At 36.2% G+C, this 16,440-nt stretch overlaps 2 non-coding genes across 2 annotated transcripts; both read right to left on the bottom strand.

The window, feature by feature from the left end:
- Positions 1-2,152: 2,152 nt before the first annotated feature.
- Positions 2,153-2,225, bottom strand: trnar-acg (transfer RNA arginine (anticodon ACG)). Its single transcript has one exon. It is a non-coding gene; the product is annotated as a tRNA-Arg (tRNA).
- A 7,900-nt stretch (positions 2,226-10,125) lies between these two features.
- On the bottom strand, positions 10,126-10,198 carry trnar-ucg (transfer RNA arginine (anticodon UCG)). Its single transcript has one exon. It is a non-coding gene; the product is annotated as a tRNA-Arg (tRNA).
- Positions 10,199-16,440: the final 6,242 nt, after the last annotated feature.

The following is a 16,440-nucleotide window of genomic DNA, read 5'->3' as shown; positions in this document are numbered from 1 at the left end:
CTGATTCGAAGTCAGACGCCTTATCCATTAGGCCACGCAGTCTATGTTATACATCCCTATTTGACATCATACAGACTTTGCTATGCAACAATAGACATCAAAATTGTGAACCTGTCCGAATGAGGAAAGCTAGTGATTTTTAACAAGTACAAAGATACTCTTTCCTTCAATCTTGCGATGCAGATTCAGACACAATAATTCTCAGGCCTTGCAGTCTTAGATTATTAAAGTTGAACAACAATGTCCAAGCTTTTCAAAGCAACAAGACCAATGCCTTATTTAGGGAAATTGCAAACATGTACGAATTAGCTGAGCTAATGAAATTAAACGACCCTCTTTGACATCATACAGACTTTGCTGTATGAACCTGTCCGAATGAGGAAAGCTAGTGATTTTTAACAAGTACAAAGATACTCTTTTCCTTCAATCTTGCGATGCAGATTCAGACACAATAAATCTCAGGCCTTGCAGTCTTAGATTATTAAAGTTGAACAACAATGTTAGCTGAGCTAATGAAATTAAACAATCACAAAGGGATTCAAAAACCTCAATCTTCTGATTTGAAGTCAGATGCCTTATCCATTAGGCAGACAAGCAACAAGAGCAATGCCATATTTTGGGAAATTGCAAACATGTTCAAATTAGCTGAGCTAATGAAATTAAACAATCACGAAGGGACTCAAACCCTCAATCTTCTGATTCAAAGTCAAACGCCTTATCCATTAGGCCACGCAGTCTATATTATACATACCCATTTTGACATTATACAGACTTTGCTATGCAACAATAGACATTAAAATTGTGAACCTGTATGAATGAGGAAAGCTTGTGATTTTTAACAAGTACAAAGATACTCTTTCCTTCAATCTTGCGATGCAGATTCAGACACAATAATTCTCAGGCCTTGCAGTCTTAGATTATTAAAGTTGAACAACAATGTCCAAGCTTTTCAAAGCAACAAGACCAATGCCTTATTTAGGGAAATTGCAAACATGTACCAATTAGCTGAGCTAATGAAATTAAACGACCATATTTGACATCATACAGACATTGCTATGCAACAACAGACATCAAAGTTTTGAACCTGTCCGAATGAGGAAAGCTAGTGATTTTTAACAAGTACAAAGATACTCTTTCCTTCAATCTTGTGATGCAGATTCAGACACAATAATTCTCAGGCCTTGCAGTCTTAGATTATTAAAGTTGAACAACAATGTCCAAGTTTTTCAAAGCAACAAGACCAATGCCTTATTTAGGGAAATTGCAAACATGTACCAATTAGCTGAGCCAATGAAATTAAACGACCCTATTTGACATCATACAGACTTTGCTGTATGAACCTGCCCGAATGAGGAAAGCTAGTGATTTTTAACAAGTACAAAGATACTCTTTCCTTCAATCTTGCGATGCAGATTCAGACACAATAATTCTCAGGCCTTGCAGTCTAAGATAATACAAGTTGAATAACAATGTCCAAGCAACAAGAGCAATGCCTTATTTTGGGAAATTGCAAAGATGTTCAAATCAACAGAGCTTATGACATTAAACAACCACGAAGGGACTCGAACACCCAATCTTCTGATTCGAAGTCAGACGCCTTATCCATTAGTCTACGCAGACTATGTTATACATCCCTATTTGACATCATACAGACTTTGCTATGCAACAATAGACATCAAAATTGTGAACATGTCCGAATGAGGAAAGCTAGTCATTTTTACCAAGTACAAAGATACTCTTTCCTTCAATCTTGCGATGCAGATTCAGACACAATAATTCTCAGGCCTTGCAGTCTTAGATTATTAAAGTTGAACAACAATGTCCCAGCTTTTCAAAGCAACAAGACCAATGCCTTATTTAGGGAAATTGCCAACATTTACGAATTAGCTGAGCTAATGAAATTAAACGACCCTATTTGACATCATACAGACTTTGCTGGATGAACCTGCCCGAATGAGGAAAGCTAGTGATTTTTAACAAGTACAAAGATACTCTTTCCTTCAATCTTGCGATGCAGATTCAGACACAATAATTCTCAGGCCTTGCCGTCTTCGATAATAAAAGTTGAATAACAATGTCCAAGCAACAAGACCAATGCCTTATTTTGGGAAATCGCAAAGATGTTTAAATCAGCTGAGCTAATGAAATTAAACAACCACGAAGGGACTCAAACCCTCAATCTTCTGATTCGTAGTCAGACGCCTTATCCATTAGGCCACGCAGTCTATATTATACATAACATTTTGACATTATACAGACTTTGCTATGCAACAATAGACATTAAAATTGTGAACCTGTCCGAATGAGGAAAGCTAGTGATTTTTAACAAGTACAAAGATACTCTTTCCTTCAATCTTGCGATGCAGATTCAGACACAATAATTCTCAGGCCTTGCAGTCTTAGATTATTAAAGTTGAACAACAATGTCCAAGTCAAGCCTTTTCAGCTGAGCTATTGAAATTAAACAGAAGAGACTGCAAACTCAATTAGCTGCTAATGAAATTGCCAACTATATTATACACATTTGACATCATACAGACTTTGCTATGCAACTTACATTAAAATTGTGAACCTGTCCGAATGAGGAAAGCTAGTGATTTTTAACAAGTACAAAGATACTCTTTCCTTCGACCGATGCAGATTCAGACATCAGGCCTTGCAGTCTTAGATTATTAAAGTTGAACAACAATGTCCAAGCAACAACAAGACCAATGCCTTATTTAGGGAAATCAAAATGTGAATTAGCTGAGCTAATGAAATTGACATCATACAGACTTTGCTGGATGAACCTGCCCGAATGAGGAAAGCTAGTGATTTTTAACAAGTACAAAGATACTCTTTCCTTCAATATTGCGATGCAGATTCAGACACAATAATTCTCAGGCCTTGCCGTCTTAGATGATAAAAGTTGAATAACAATGTCCAAGCAAAAAGAGCAATGCCATATTTTGGGAAATTGCAAAGATGTTCAAATCAGCTGAGCTAATGAAATTAAACAAACACAAAGGAACTCGAACCCACAATCTTCAGATACGAAGTCAAACGCCTTATCCATTATGCGACGCAGTCTATGTAATACATCCCTATTCGACATCATACAGACTTTGCTATGCAACAATAGACATTAAAATTGTGAACCTGTACGAATGAGGAAAGCTCGTGATTTTTAACAAGTACAAAGATACTCTTTCCTTCAATCTTGCGATGCAGATTCAGACACAATAATTCTCAGGCCTTGCAGTCTTAGATTATTAATGTTTAACGACAATGTCCAAGCTTTTCAAAGCAACAAGGCCAATGCCTTATTTAGGGAAATTGCAAACATGTACGAATTAGCTGAGCTAATGAAATTAAACGACCATATTTGACATCATACAGACTTTGCTGCAACAACGACATCAAAGTTGTGAACCTGTCCGAATGAGGAAAGCTAGTGATTTTTAACAAGTACAAAGATACTCTTTCCTTCAATCTTGCGATGCAGATTCAGACACAATAATTCTCAGGCCTTGCAGTCTTAGATGATAAAAGTTGAATAACAATGTCCAAGCAACAAGAGCAATGCCATATTTTGGGAAATTGCAAAGATGTACCAAATCAGCTGAGCTAATGAAATTAAACAAACCACAAGGACACTCAACCCACAATCTTCTGATTTGAAGTCAAACGCCTTATCCATTTTAACAAGTCTATATTATACATACCCATTTTGACATCATACAGACTTTGCTATGCAACAATAGACATTAAAATTGTGAACCTGCCGAATGAGGAAAGCTAAAAGTGATTTTTAACAAGTACAAAGATACTCTTTCCTTCAATCTTGCGATGCAGATTCAGACACAATAATTCTCAGGCCTTGCAGTCTTAGATTATTAAAGTTGAACAACAATGTCCAAGCTTTTCAAAGCAACAAGACCAATGCCTTATTTAGGGAAATTGCAAACATGTACGAATTAGCTGAGCTAATGAAATTAAACACCTATTTGACATCATACAGACTTTGCTATGCAACAACAGACATCAAAGTTGTGAACCTGTCCGAATGAGGAAAGCTAGTGATTTTTAACAAGTACAAAGATACTCTTTCCTTCAATCTTGTGATGCAGATTCAGACACAATAATTCTCAGGCCTTGCAGTCTTAGATTATTAAAGTTGAACAACAATGTCCAAGCTTTTCAAAGCAACAAGACCAATGCCTTATTTAGGGAAATTGCAAACATGTACCAATTAGCTGAGCCAATGAAATTAAACGACCCTATTTGACATCATACAGACTTTGCTGTATGAACCTGTCCGAATGAGGAAAGCTCGTGATTTTTAACAAGTACAAAGATACTCTTTCCTTCAATCTTGCGATGCAGATTCAGACACAATAATTCACAGGCCTTGCCGTCTTAGATAATAAAAGTTGAATAACAATGTCCAAGCAACAAGAACAATGCCATATTTTGGGAAATTGCAAAGATGTTCAAATCAGCTGAGCTAATGAAATTAAACAAACACGAAGGAACTCGAACCCACAAACTTCAGATACGAAGTCAAACGCTTATCCATTATGACGCAGTCGATGAATACACCCTATTTGACATCATACAGACTTTGCAATGCAACAACAGACATCAAAGTTGTGAACCTGTCCGAATGAGGAAAGCTAGTGATTTTTAACAAGTACAAAGATACTCTTTCCTTCAATCTTGCGATGCAGATTCAGACACAATAATTCTCAGGCCTTGCAGTCTTAGATTATTAAAGTTGAACAACAATGTCCAAGCTTTTCAAAGCAACAAGACCAATGCCTTATTTAGGGAAATTGCAAACATGTACAAATCAGCTGAGCTAATGAAATTAAACAAACACAAATGAGCTACTTGACCCACAATCTTCAGATACGAAGTAAAGGGACCCTTATCCATTATGACCCGCAGATCCCTATTTGACATCATACAGACTTTGCTATGCAACAATAGACATTAAAATTGTGAACCTGTCCGAATGAGGAAAGCTAGTGATTTTTAACAAGTACAAAGATACTCTTTCCTTCAATCTTGCGATGCAGATTCAGACACAATAATTCTCAGGCCTTGCAGTCTTAGATTATTAAAGTTGAACAACAATGTCCAAGCTTTTCAAAGCAACAAGGCCAATGCCTTATTTAGGGAAATTGCAAACATGTAGAATTAGCTGAGCTAATGAAATTATGACCCATATTTGACATCATACAGACTGTATGAACCTGTCCGAATGAGGAAAGCTAGTGATTTTTAACAAGTACAAAGATACTTTCCTTCAATCTTGTGATGCAGATTCAGACACAATAATTCTCAGGCCTTGCAGTCTTAGATTTAAAGTTGAACAACAATGTCCAAGCTTTTCAAAGCAACAAGACCAATGCCTTATTTAGGGAAATTGCAAACATGTACCAATTAGCTGAGCCAATGAAATTAAACACCCTATTTGACATCATAAGACTTTGCTGTATGAACCTGTCCGAATGAGGAAAGCTAGTGATTTTTAACAAGTACAAAGATACTCTTTCCTTCAATCTTGCGATGCAGATTCAGACACAATAATTCTCAGGCCTTGCAGTCTTAGATAATAAAAGTTGAATAACAATGTCCAACAACAAGAGCAATGCCTTTTTTGGGAAATTGCAAAGATGTTCAAATCCTGAGCTTATGAAATTAAACAACCACCAAGGAACTCGAACCCCAATCTTTGATTGTCAACGACTTATCCTATTTGACATCTATTTGACATCATACAGACTTTGCTATGCAACAACAGACATCAAAGTTGTGAACCTGTCCGAATGAGGAAAGCTCGTGATTTTTAACAAGTACAAAGATACTCTTTCCTTCAATCTTGCGATGCAGATTCAGACACAATAATTCACAGGCCTTGCCGTCTTAGATAATAAAAGTTGAATAACAATGTCCAAGCAACAAGAGCAATGCCATATTTTGGGAAATTGCAAAGATGTTCAAATCAGCTGAGCTAATGAAATTAAACAACCACGAAGGAACTCGAACCCTCAATCTTCTGATACGAAGTCAAACGCCTTATCCATTAGGACGCAGTCTATGTTATACATCCCTATTCGACATCATACAGACTTTGCTATGCAACAATAGACATTAAAATTGTGAACCTGTACGAATGAGGAAAGCTCGTGATTTTTAACAAGTACAAAGATACTCTTTCCTTCAATCTTGCGATGCAGATTCAGACACAATAATTCTCAGGCCTTGCAGTCTTAGATTATTAAAGTTGAACAACAATGTCCAAGCTTTTCAAAGCAACAAGACCAATGCCTTATTTAGGGAAATTGCAAACATGTACGAATTAGCTGAGCTAATGAAATTAAAACCCTATTTGACATCATACAGACTTTTTGCAACTGACATATTGTGAACCTGTCCGAATGAGGAAAGCTAGTGATTTTTAACAAGTACAAAGATACTCTTTCCTTCAATCTTGCGATGCAGATTCAGACACAATAATTCTCAGGCCTTGCAGTCTTAGATTATTAAAGTTGAACAACAATGTCCAAGCTTTTCAAAGCAACAAGACCAATGCCTTATTTAGGGAAATTGCAAACATGTACGAATTAGCTGAGCCAATGAAATTAAAGGACCCTATTTGACATCATACAGACTTTGCTTAGCAACAACATACATCAAAGTTGTGAACCTGTCCAAATGAGGAAAGCTAGTGATTTTTAACAAGTACAAAGATACTCTTTCCTTCAATCTTGCGATGCAGATTCAGACACAATAATTCTCAGGCCTTGCAGTCTTAGATAATAAAAGTTGAATAACAATGTCCAAGCAACAAGAGCAATACCATATTTTGGGAAATGCAAAGATGTTAAAATCAGCTGAGCTATTGAAATTAAACAACCACGAAGGACTCGAAACCTCAATCATCTGATTTAAAGTCAAACGCCTTATCCATTAGGCCCCGCAGTCTATATTATACATACCCATTTTGACATCATACAGACTTTGCTATGCAACAATGGACATCAAAATTGTGAACGTGTCCAAATGAGGAAAGCTAGTGATTTTTAACAAGTACAAAGATACTCTTTCCTTCAATCTTGCGATGCAGATTCAGACACAATAATTCTCAGGCCTTGCAGTCTTAGATTATTAAAGTTGAACAACAATGTCCAAGCTTTTCAAAGCAACAAGACCAATGCCTTATTTAGGGAAATTGCAAACATGCCAATTAAGCTAATGAAATTAAACGACCCTATTTGACAATTCAGACTTTGCTGTATGAACCTGTCCGAATGAGGAAAAGTGATTTTTAACAAGTACAAAGATACTCTTTCCTTCAATCTTGATGCAGATTCAGACACAATAATTCTCAGGCCTTGAGTCTTTGCTGTCCAAGCTTTTCAGAAGAACAAGATTGTCCAAAGTCTTGCGATCATTCAGAATGAGGAAAGCTAGTGATTTTTAACAAGTACAAAGATACTCTTTCCTTCAATCTTGCGATGCAGATTCAGACACAATAATTTCAGGCCTTGCAGGATAATAAAAGTTGAATAACAATGTCCAAGCAACAAAGCAATGCCATATTTTGGGAAATTGCAAAGATGTTCAAATCAGCAGAGCTCATTGAAATTAATCAACCACGAAGGAACTCGAACCCACAATCTTTAGATACGAAGTCAGACGACTTATCCATTAGGCCACGCAGTCTATGTGATACATCCCTATTCGACATCATACAGACTTTGCAATGCAACAACAGACATCAAAGTTGTGTACCTGTCCGAATGAGGAAAGCTAGTGATTTTTAACAAGTACAAAGATACTCTTTCCTTCAATCTTGCGATGCAGATTCAGACACAATAATTCTCAGGCCTTGCAGTCTTAGATTATTAAACTGAACAACAATGTCCAATCTTCTAGATTATTAAAGTTGAACAATGTCAAGGCAACAAGACCAATGCCTTATTTAGGGAAATTGCAAACATGTACCAATTAGCTGAGCTAATGAAATTAAACGACCCTATTTGACATCATACAGACTTTGCTATGCAACAATAGACATCAAAATTGTGAACCTGTCCCAATGAGGAAAGCTAGTGATTTTTAACAAGTACAAAGATACTCTTTCCTTCAATCTTGCGATGCAGATTCAGACACAATAATTCTCAGGCCTTGCAGTCTTAGATTATTAAAGTTGAACAACAATGTCCAAGCTTTTCAGAACAACAAGACCAATGCCTTATTTAGGGAAATTGCCAACATGTACGAATTAGCTGAGCTAATGAAATTGAACGACCCTATTTGACATCATACAGACTTTGCTTAGCAACAACAGACATCAATGTTGTGAACCTGTCCGAATGAGGCAAGCTAGTGATTTTTAACAAGTACAAAGATACTCTTTCCTTCAATATTGCGATGCAGATTCAGACACAATAATTCTCAGGCCTTGCCGTCTTAGATGATAAAAGTTGAATAACAATGTCCAAGCAACAAGAGCAATGCCTTATTTTGGGAAATTGCAAAGATGTTCAAATCAGCTGAGCTTATGAAATTAAACAACCACGAAGGACTCGAACCCTCAATCTTCTGATTTGAAGTCAAACGCCTTATCCATTAGGCCCTACGCAGTCTATGTTATACATCCCTATTTGACATCATACAGACTTTGCTATGCAACAATAGACATTAAAATTGTGAACCTGTCCGAATGAGGAAAGCTAGTGATTTTTAACAAGTACAAAGATACTCTTTCCTTCAATCTTGCGATGCAGATTCAGACACAATAATTCTCAGGCCTTGCAGTCTTAGATTATTAAAGTTGAACAACAATGTCCAAGCTTTTCAGAACAACAAGACCAATGCCTTATTTAGGGAAATTGCAAACATGTACCAATTAGCTGAGCCAATGAAATTAAGCGACCCTATTTGACATCATACAGATTTTGCTGTATGAACCTGTCCGAATGAGGAAAGCTAGTGATTTTTAACAAGTACAAAGATACTCTTTCCTTCGATCTTGCGATGCAGATTCAGACACAATAATTCTCAGGCCTTGCAGTCTTTGATAATAAAAGTTGAATAACAATGTCCAAGCAACAAGAGCAATGCCTTATTTCGGGAAATTGCAAAGATGTTCAAATCAGCTGAGCTTATGAAATTAAAAAACCACTAAGGGACTCGAACCCTCAATCTTTTGATTTGAAGTCAGGCGCCTTATCCATTAGGCCACGCAGACTATGTGATACATCCCTATTTGACATCATACAGACTTTGCTATGCAACAATAGACATCAAAATTGTGAACCTGTCCGAATGAGGAAAGCTAGTGATTTTTAACAAGTACAAAGATACTCTTTCCTTCAATCTTGCGATGCAGATTCAGACACAATAATTCTCAGGCCTTGCAGTCTTAGATTATTGAAGTTGAACAACAATGTCCAAGCTTTTCAAAGCAACAAGACCAATGCCTTATTTAGGGGAATTGCAAACATGTACGAATTGGCTGAGCCAATGAAATTAAATGACCCTATTTGACATCATTCAGACTTTGCTGTATGAACCTGCCCGAATGAGGAAAGCTAGTGATTTTTAACAAGTACAAAGATACTCTTTCCTTCAATCTTGCGATGCAGATTCAGACACAATAATTCTCAGGCCTTGCAGTATTTGATAATAAAAGTTGAATAACAATGTCCAAGCAACAAGAGCAATGCCATATTTTGGGAAATTGCAAAGATGTTCAAATCAGCAGAGCTCATTAAATTCATCAACCACGAAGGAACTCGAACCCACAATCTTTAGATACGAAGTCAGACGCCTTATCCATTAGGCCACGCAGTCTATGTGATACATGCCTATTTGACATCATACAGACTTTGCTATGCAACAACAGACATCAAAGTTGTGAACCTGTCCGAATGAGGAAAGCTAGTGATTTTTAACAAGTACAAAGATACTCTTTCCTTCAATCTTGCGATGCAGATTCAGACACAATAATTCTCAGGCCTTGCAATCTTTGATAATAAAAGTAGAATAACAATGTCCAAGCAACAAGACCAATGCTATATTTTGGGAAATTGCAAAGATGTTCAAATCAGCTGAGCTTATGAAATTAAACAACCACGAAGGGACTCGAACCCTCAATCTTCTGATTCGAAGTCAGACGCCTTATCCATTAGGCCACGTAGTCTATGTTATACAACCCTATTTGACATCATACAGACTTTGCTATGCAACAATAGACATCAAAATTGTGAACCTGTCCAAATGAGGAAAGCTAGTGATTTTTAACAAGTACAAAGATACTCTTTCCTTCAATCTTGCGATGCAGATTCAGACACAATAATTCTCAGGCCTTGCAGTCTAAGATAATACAAGTTGAATAACAATGTCCAAGCAACAAGAGCAATGCCTTATTTCGGGAAATTGCAAAGATGTTCAAATCAGCTGAGATATGAAATTAAACAAACAAGACTCGAATCAATCTTGATTGAAGTCAGACGCCTTATCCATTAGGCACGCAGTCTATGTTATACATCCCTATTTGACATCATACAGACTGCTATGCAACAAGAGACATTAAAATTGTGAACTGTCCGAATGAGGAAAGCTAGTCATTTTTAACAAGTACAAAGATACTCTTTCCTTCAATCTTGCGATGCAGATTCAGACACAATAATTCTCAGGCCTTTGCAGTCTTAGATTATTAAAGTTCAACAACAATGTCCAAGCTTTTCAAAGCAACAAGACCAATGCCTTATTTAGAGAAATTGCAAACATGTACGAATTAGCTGAGCTAATGAAATTAAACGACCCTATTTGACATCATAAAGACTTTGCTTAGCAACAACAGACATCAAAGTTGTAAACCTGTCCGAATGAGGAAAGCAAGTGATTTTTAACAAGTACAAAGATACTTTTTCATTCAATCTTGCGATGCAGATCCAGACACAATAATTCTCAGGACTTGCAGTCTTAGATTATTAAAGTTGAACAACAATGTCCAAGCTTTTCAAAGAAACAAGACCAATGCCTTATTTAGGGAAATTGCAAACATGTACGAATTAGCTGAGCTAATGAAATTAAACTACCCTATTGACATCATAAAGACTTTGCTTATTAGCAACAACAGACATCAAAGTTGTCAACCTGTCCGAATGAGGAAAGCAAGTGATTTTTAACAATGTCCAAGCAACAAGAGCAACAAGACCAATGCTAATTATTTCCTTCAATCTTGCGATGCAGATTGTGATACCCTATTGACATCATACAGACTTTGCTATGCAACAACAGACATCAAAGTTGTGAACCTGTCCGAATAGATTGATTTTTAACAAGTACAAAGAACTTTTTCATTCAATCTTGCGATGCAGTCAGACACAATAATTCTCAGGCTTTCAAAGTTGAACAACAACAAGCAACAAGAGCAATGCCTTATTTAGGGAAATTGCAAACATGTTCAAATTAGCTGAGCTAATGAAATTAAACTACCCTATTGACATTATAAAGACTTTGCTTATTAGCAACAACAGACATCAAAGTTGTGAACCTGTCCGAATGAGGAAAGCAAGTGATTTTTAACAAGTACAAAGGTGCTCTTTCCTTCAATCTTGCGATGCAGATTCAGACACAATAATTCTCAGGACTTGCAGTCTTAGATTATTAAAGTTGAACAACAATGTCCAAGCTTTTCAAAGAAACAAGACCAATGCCTTATTTAGGGAAATTGCAAACATGTACGAATTAGCTGAGCTAATGAAATTAAACTACCCTATTGACATCATAAAGACTTTGCTTATTAGCAACAACAGACTTCAAAGTTCAGACACAATAATTCTCCTGTCCGATAATAAAAGGAAAGCAAGTGATTTTTAACAAGTACAAAAGGTACTTTTTCATTCAATCTTGCGATGCAGATTCAGACAACAATACAAGTACTCAGGACAACAGACATCAGTCTTAGATTATTAAAGTTGAACAACTTTCCTTCAATCTTTGAACAGAACAATGCCTCTCAGTCTTAGATCCTATCCGAATGAGGAAAGCAAGTGATTTTTAACAAGTACAAATGTACTTTTCATTCAATCTTGCGATGCAGATCCAGACACAATAATTCTCAGGACTTGCAGTCTTAGATTATTAAAGTTGAACAACAATGTCCAAGCTTTTCAAAGAAACAAGACCAATGCCTTATTTAGGGAAATTGCAAACATGTACGAATTAGCTGAGCTAATGAAATTAAACTACCCTATTGACATCATAAAGACTTTGCTTATTAGCAACAACAGACATCAAAGTTGTGAACCTGTCCGAATGAGGAAAGCAAGTGATTTTTAACAAGTACAAAGGTGCTCTTTCCTTCAATCTTGCGATGCAGATTCAGACACAATAATTCTCAGGACTTGCAGTCTTAGATTATTAAAGTTGAACAACAATGTCCAAGCTTTTCAAAGAAACAAGACCAATGCCTTATTTAGGGAAATTGCAAACATGTAGGAATTAGCTGAGCTAATGAAATTAAACTACCCTATTGACATTATAAAGACTTTGCTTATTAGCAACAACAGACATCAAAGTTGTGAACCTGTCCGAATGAGGAAAGCAAGTGATTTTTAACAAGTACAAAGGTGCTCTTTCCTTCAATCTTGCGATGCAGATTCAGACACAATAATTCTCAGGACTTGCAGTCTTAGATTATTAAAGTTGAACAACAATGTCCAAGCTTTTCAAAGAAACAAGACCAATGCCTTATTTAGGGAAATTGCAAACATGTACGAATTAGCTGAGCTAATGAAATTAAACTACCCTATTGACATCATAAAGACTTTGCTTATTAGCAACAACAGACATCAAAGTTGTGAACCTGTCCGAATGAGGAAAGCAAGTGATTTTTAACAAGTACAAAGGTGCTCTTTCCTTCAATCTTGCGATGCAGATTCAGACACAATAATTCTCAGGACTTGCAGTCTTAGATTATTAAAGTTGAACAACAATGTCCAAGCTTTTCAAAGAAACAAGACCAATGCCTTATTTAGGGAAATTGCAAACATGTACGAATTAGCTGAGCTAATGAAATTAAACTACCCTATTGACATCATAAAGACTTTGCTTATTAGCAACAACAGACATCAAAGTTGTGAACCTGTCCGAATGAGGAAAGCAAGTGATTTTTAACAAGTACAAAGGTGCTCTTTCCTTCAATCTTGCGATGCAGATTCAGACACAATAATTCTCAGGACTTGCAGTCTTAGATTATTAAAGTTGAACAACAATGTCCAAGCTTTTCAAAGAAACAAGACCAATGCCTTATTTAGGGAAATTGCAAACATGTACGAATTAGCTGAGCTAATGAAATTAAACTACCCTATTGACATTATAAAGACTTTGCTTATTAGCAACAACAGACATCAAAGTTGTGAACCTGTCCGAATGAGGAAAGCAAGTGATTTTTAACAAGTACAAAGGTGCTCTTTCCTTCAATCTTGCGATGCAGATTCAGACACAATAATTCTCAGGACTTGCAGTCTTAGATTATTAAAGTTGAACAACAATGTCCAAGCTTTTCAAAGAAACAAGACCAATGCCTTATTTAGGGAAATTGCAAACATGTACGAATTAGCTGAGCTAATGAAATTAAACTACCCTATTGACATCATAAAGACTTTGCTTATTAGCAACAACAGACATCAAAGTTGTGAACCTGTCCGAATGAGGAAAGCAAGTGATTTTTAACAAGTACAAAGGTACTCTTTCCTTCAATCTTGCGATGCAGATTCAGACACAATAATTCTCAGGCCTCTCAGTCTTAGATTATTAAAGTTGAACAACAATGTCCAAGCTTTTCAAAGCAACAAGACCAATGCCTTATTTAGGGAAATTGCAAACATGTACGAATTAGCTGAGCTAATGAAATTAAACTACCCTATTGACATTATAAAGACTTTGCTTATTAGCAACAACAGACATCAAAGTTGTGAACCTGTCCGAATGAGGAAAGCAAGTGATTTTTAACAAGTACAAAGGTACTCTTTCCTTCAATCTTGCGATGCAGATTCAGACACAATAATTCTCAGGACTTGCAGTCTTAGATTATTAAAGTTGAACAACAATGTCCAAGCTTTTCAAAGAAACAAGACCAATGCCTTATTTAGGGAAATTGCAAACATGTACGAATTAGCTGAGCTAATGAAATTAAACTACCCTATTGACATCATAAAGACTTTGCTTATTAGCAACAACAGACATCAAAGTTGTGAACCTGTCCGAATGAGGAAAGCAAGTGATTTTTAACAAGTACAAAGGTGCTCTTTCCTTCAATCTTGCGATGCAGATTCAGACACAATAATTCTCAGGACTTGCAGTCTTAGATTATTAAAGTTGAACAACAATGTCCAAGCTTTTCAAAGAAACAAGACCAATGCCTTATTTAGGGAAATTGCAAACATGTACGAATTAGCTGAGCTAATGAAATTAAACTACCCTATTGACATCATAAAGACTTTGCTTATTAGCAACAACAGACATCAAAGTTGTGAACCTGTCCGAATGAGGAAAGCAAGTGATTTTTAACAAGTACAAAGGTGCTCTTTCCTTCAATCTTGCGATGCAGATTCAGACACAATAATTCTCAGGCCTTGCAGTCTTAGATTATTAAAGTTGAACAACAATGTCCAAGCTTTTCAAAGAAACAAGACCAATGCCTTATTTAGGGAAATTGCAAACATGTACGAATTAGCTGAGCTAATGAAATTAAACTACCCTATTGACATTATAAAGACTTTGCTTATTAGCAACAACAGACATCAAAGTTGTGAACCTGTCCGAATGAGGAAAGCAAGTGATTTTTAACAAGTACAAAGGTACTCTTTCCTTCAATCTTGCGATGCAGATTCAGACACAATAATTCTCAGGCCTCTCAGTCTTAGATTATTAAAGTTGAACAACAATGTCCAAGCTTTTCAAAGAAACAAGACCAATGCCTTATTTAGGGAAATTGCAAACATGTACGAATTAGCTGAGCTAATGAAATTAAACTACCCTATTGACATTATAAAGACTTTGCTTATTAGCAACAACAGACATCAAAGTTGTGAACCTGTCCGAATGAGGAAAGCAAGTGATTTTTAACAAGTACAAAGGTGCTCTTTCCTTCAATCTTGCGATGCAGATTCAGACACAATAATTCTCAGGACTTGCAGTCTTAGATTATTAAAGTTGAACAACAATGTCCAAGCTTTTCAAAGAAACAAGACCAATGCCTTATTTAGGGAAATTGCAAACATGTACGAATTAGCTGAGCTAATGAAATTAAACTACCCTATTGACATCATAAAGACTTTGCTTATTAGCAACAACAGACATCAAAGTTGTGAACCTGTCCGAATGAGGAAAGCAAGTGATTTTTAACAAGTACAAAGGTGCTCTTTCCTTCAATCTTGCGATGCAGATTCAGACACAATAATTCTCAGGCCTTGCAGTCTTAGATTATTAAAGTTGAACAACAATGTCCAAGCTTTTCAAAGAAACAAGACCAATGCCTTATTTAGGGAAATTGCAAACATGTACGAATTAGCTGAGCTAATGAAATTAAACTACCCTATTGACATCATAAAGACTTTGCTTATTAGCAACAACAGACATCAAAGTTGTGAACCTGTCCGAATGAGGAAAGCAAGTGATTTTTAACAAGTACAAAGGTGCTCTTTCCTTCAATCTTGCGATGCAGATTCAGACACAATAATTCTCAGGCCTTGCAGTCTTAGATTATTAAAGTTGAACAACAATGTCCAAGCTTTTCAAAGAAACAAGACCAATGCCTTATTTAGGGAAATTGCAAACATGTACGAATTAGCTGAGCTAATGAAATTAAACTACCCTATTGACATTATAAAGACTTTGCTTATTAGCAACAACAGACATCAAAGTTGTGAACCTGTCCGAATGAGGAAAGCAAGTGATTTTTAACAAGTACAAAGGTGCTCTTTCCTTCAATCTTGCGATGCAGATTCAGACACAATAATTCTCAGGCCTTGCAGTCTTAGATTATTAAAGTTGAACAACAATGTCCAAGCTTTTCAAAGAAACAAGACCAATGCCTTATTTAGGGAAATTGCAAACCAATGCTGAGCTAATGAAATTTACCCTAATTGACATCATAAAGACTTTGCTTATTGCAACAACAGACATCAAAGTTGTGAACCTGTCCGAATGAGGAAAGCAAGTGATTTTTAACAAGTAAAGACTTTCCTTCAATCTTTGCAGATTCAGACACAATAATTCTCAGGACAGTCTTAGATTATTAAAGTTGAACAACAATGTCCAAGCTTTTCAAAGAAACAAGACCAATGCCTTATTTAGGGAAATTGCAAACATGCGAATTAGCTGAGCTAATGAAATTAAACTACCCTATTGACATCATAAAGAATTAGCAAC

The sequence above is a fragment of the Oncorhynchus masou genome, unplaced genomic scaffold, assembly GCF_036934945.1.
Source record: "Oncorhynchus masou masou isolate Uvic2021 unplaced genomic scaffold, UVic_Omas_1.1 unplaced_scaffold_1128, whole genome shotgun sequence".
NCBI classification, from domain to species: Eukaryota; Metazoa; Chordata; class Actinopteri; order Salmoniformes; family Salmonidae; genus Oncorhynchus; species Oncorhynchus masou.
The sequence above is the reverse complement of the archived record's forward strand: the minus strand, read 5'-3'. Positions and strand labels throughout refer to the sequence as shown.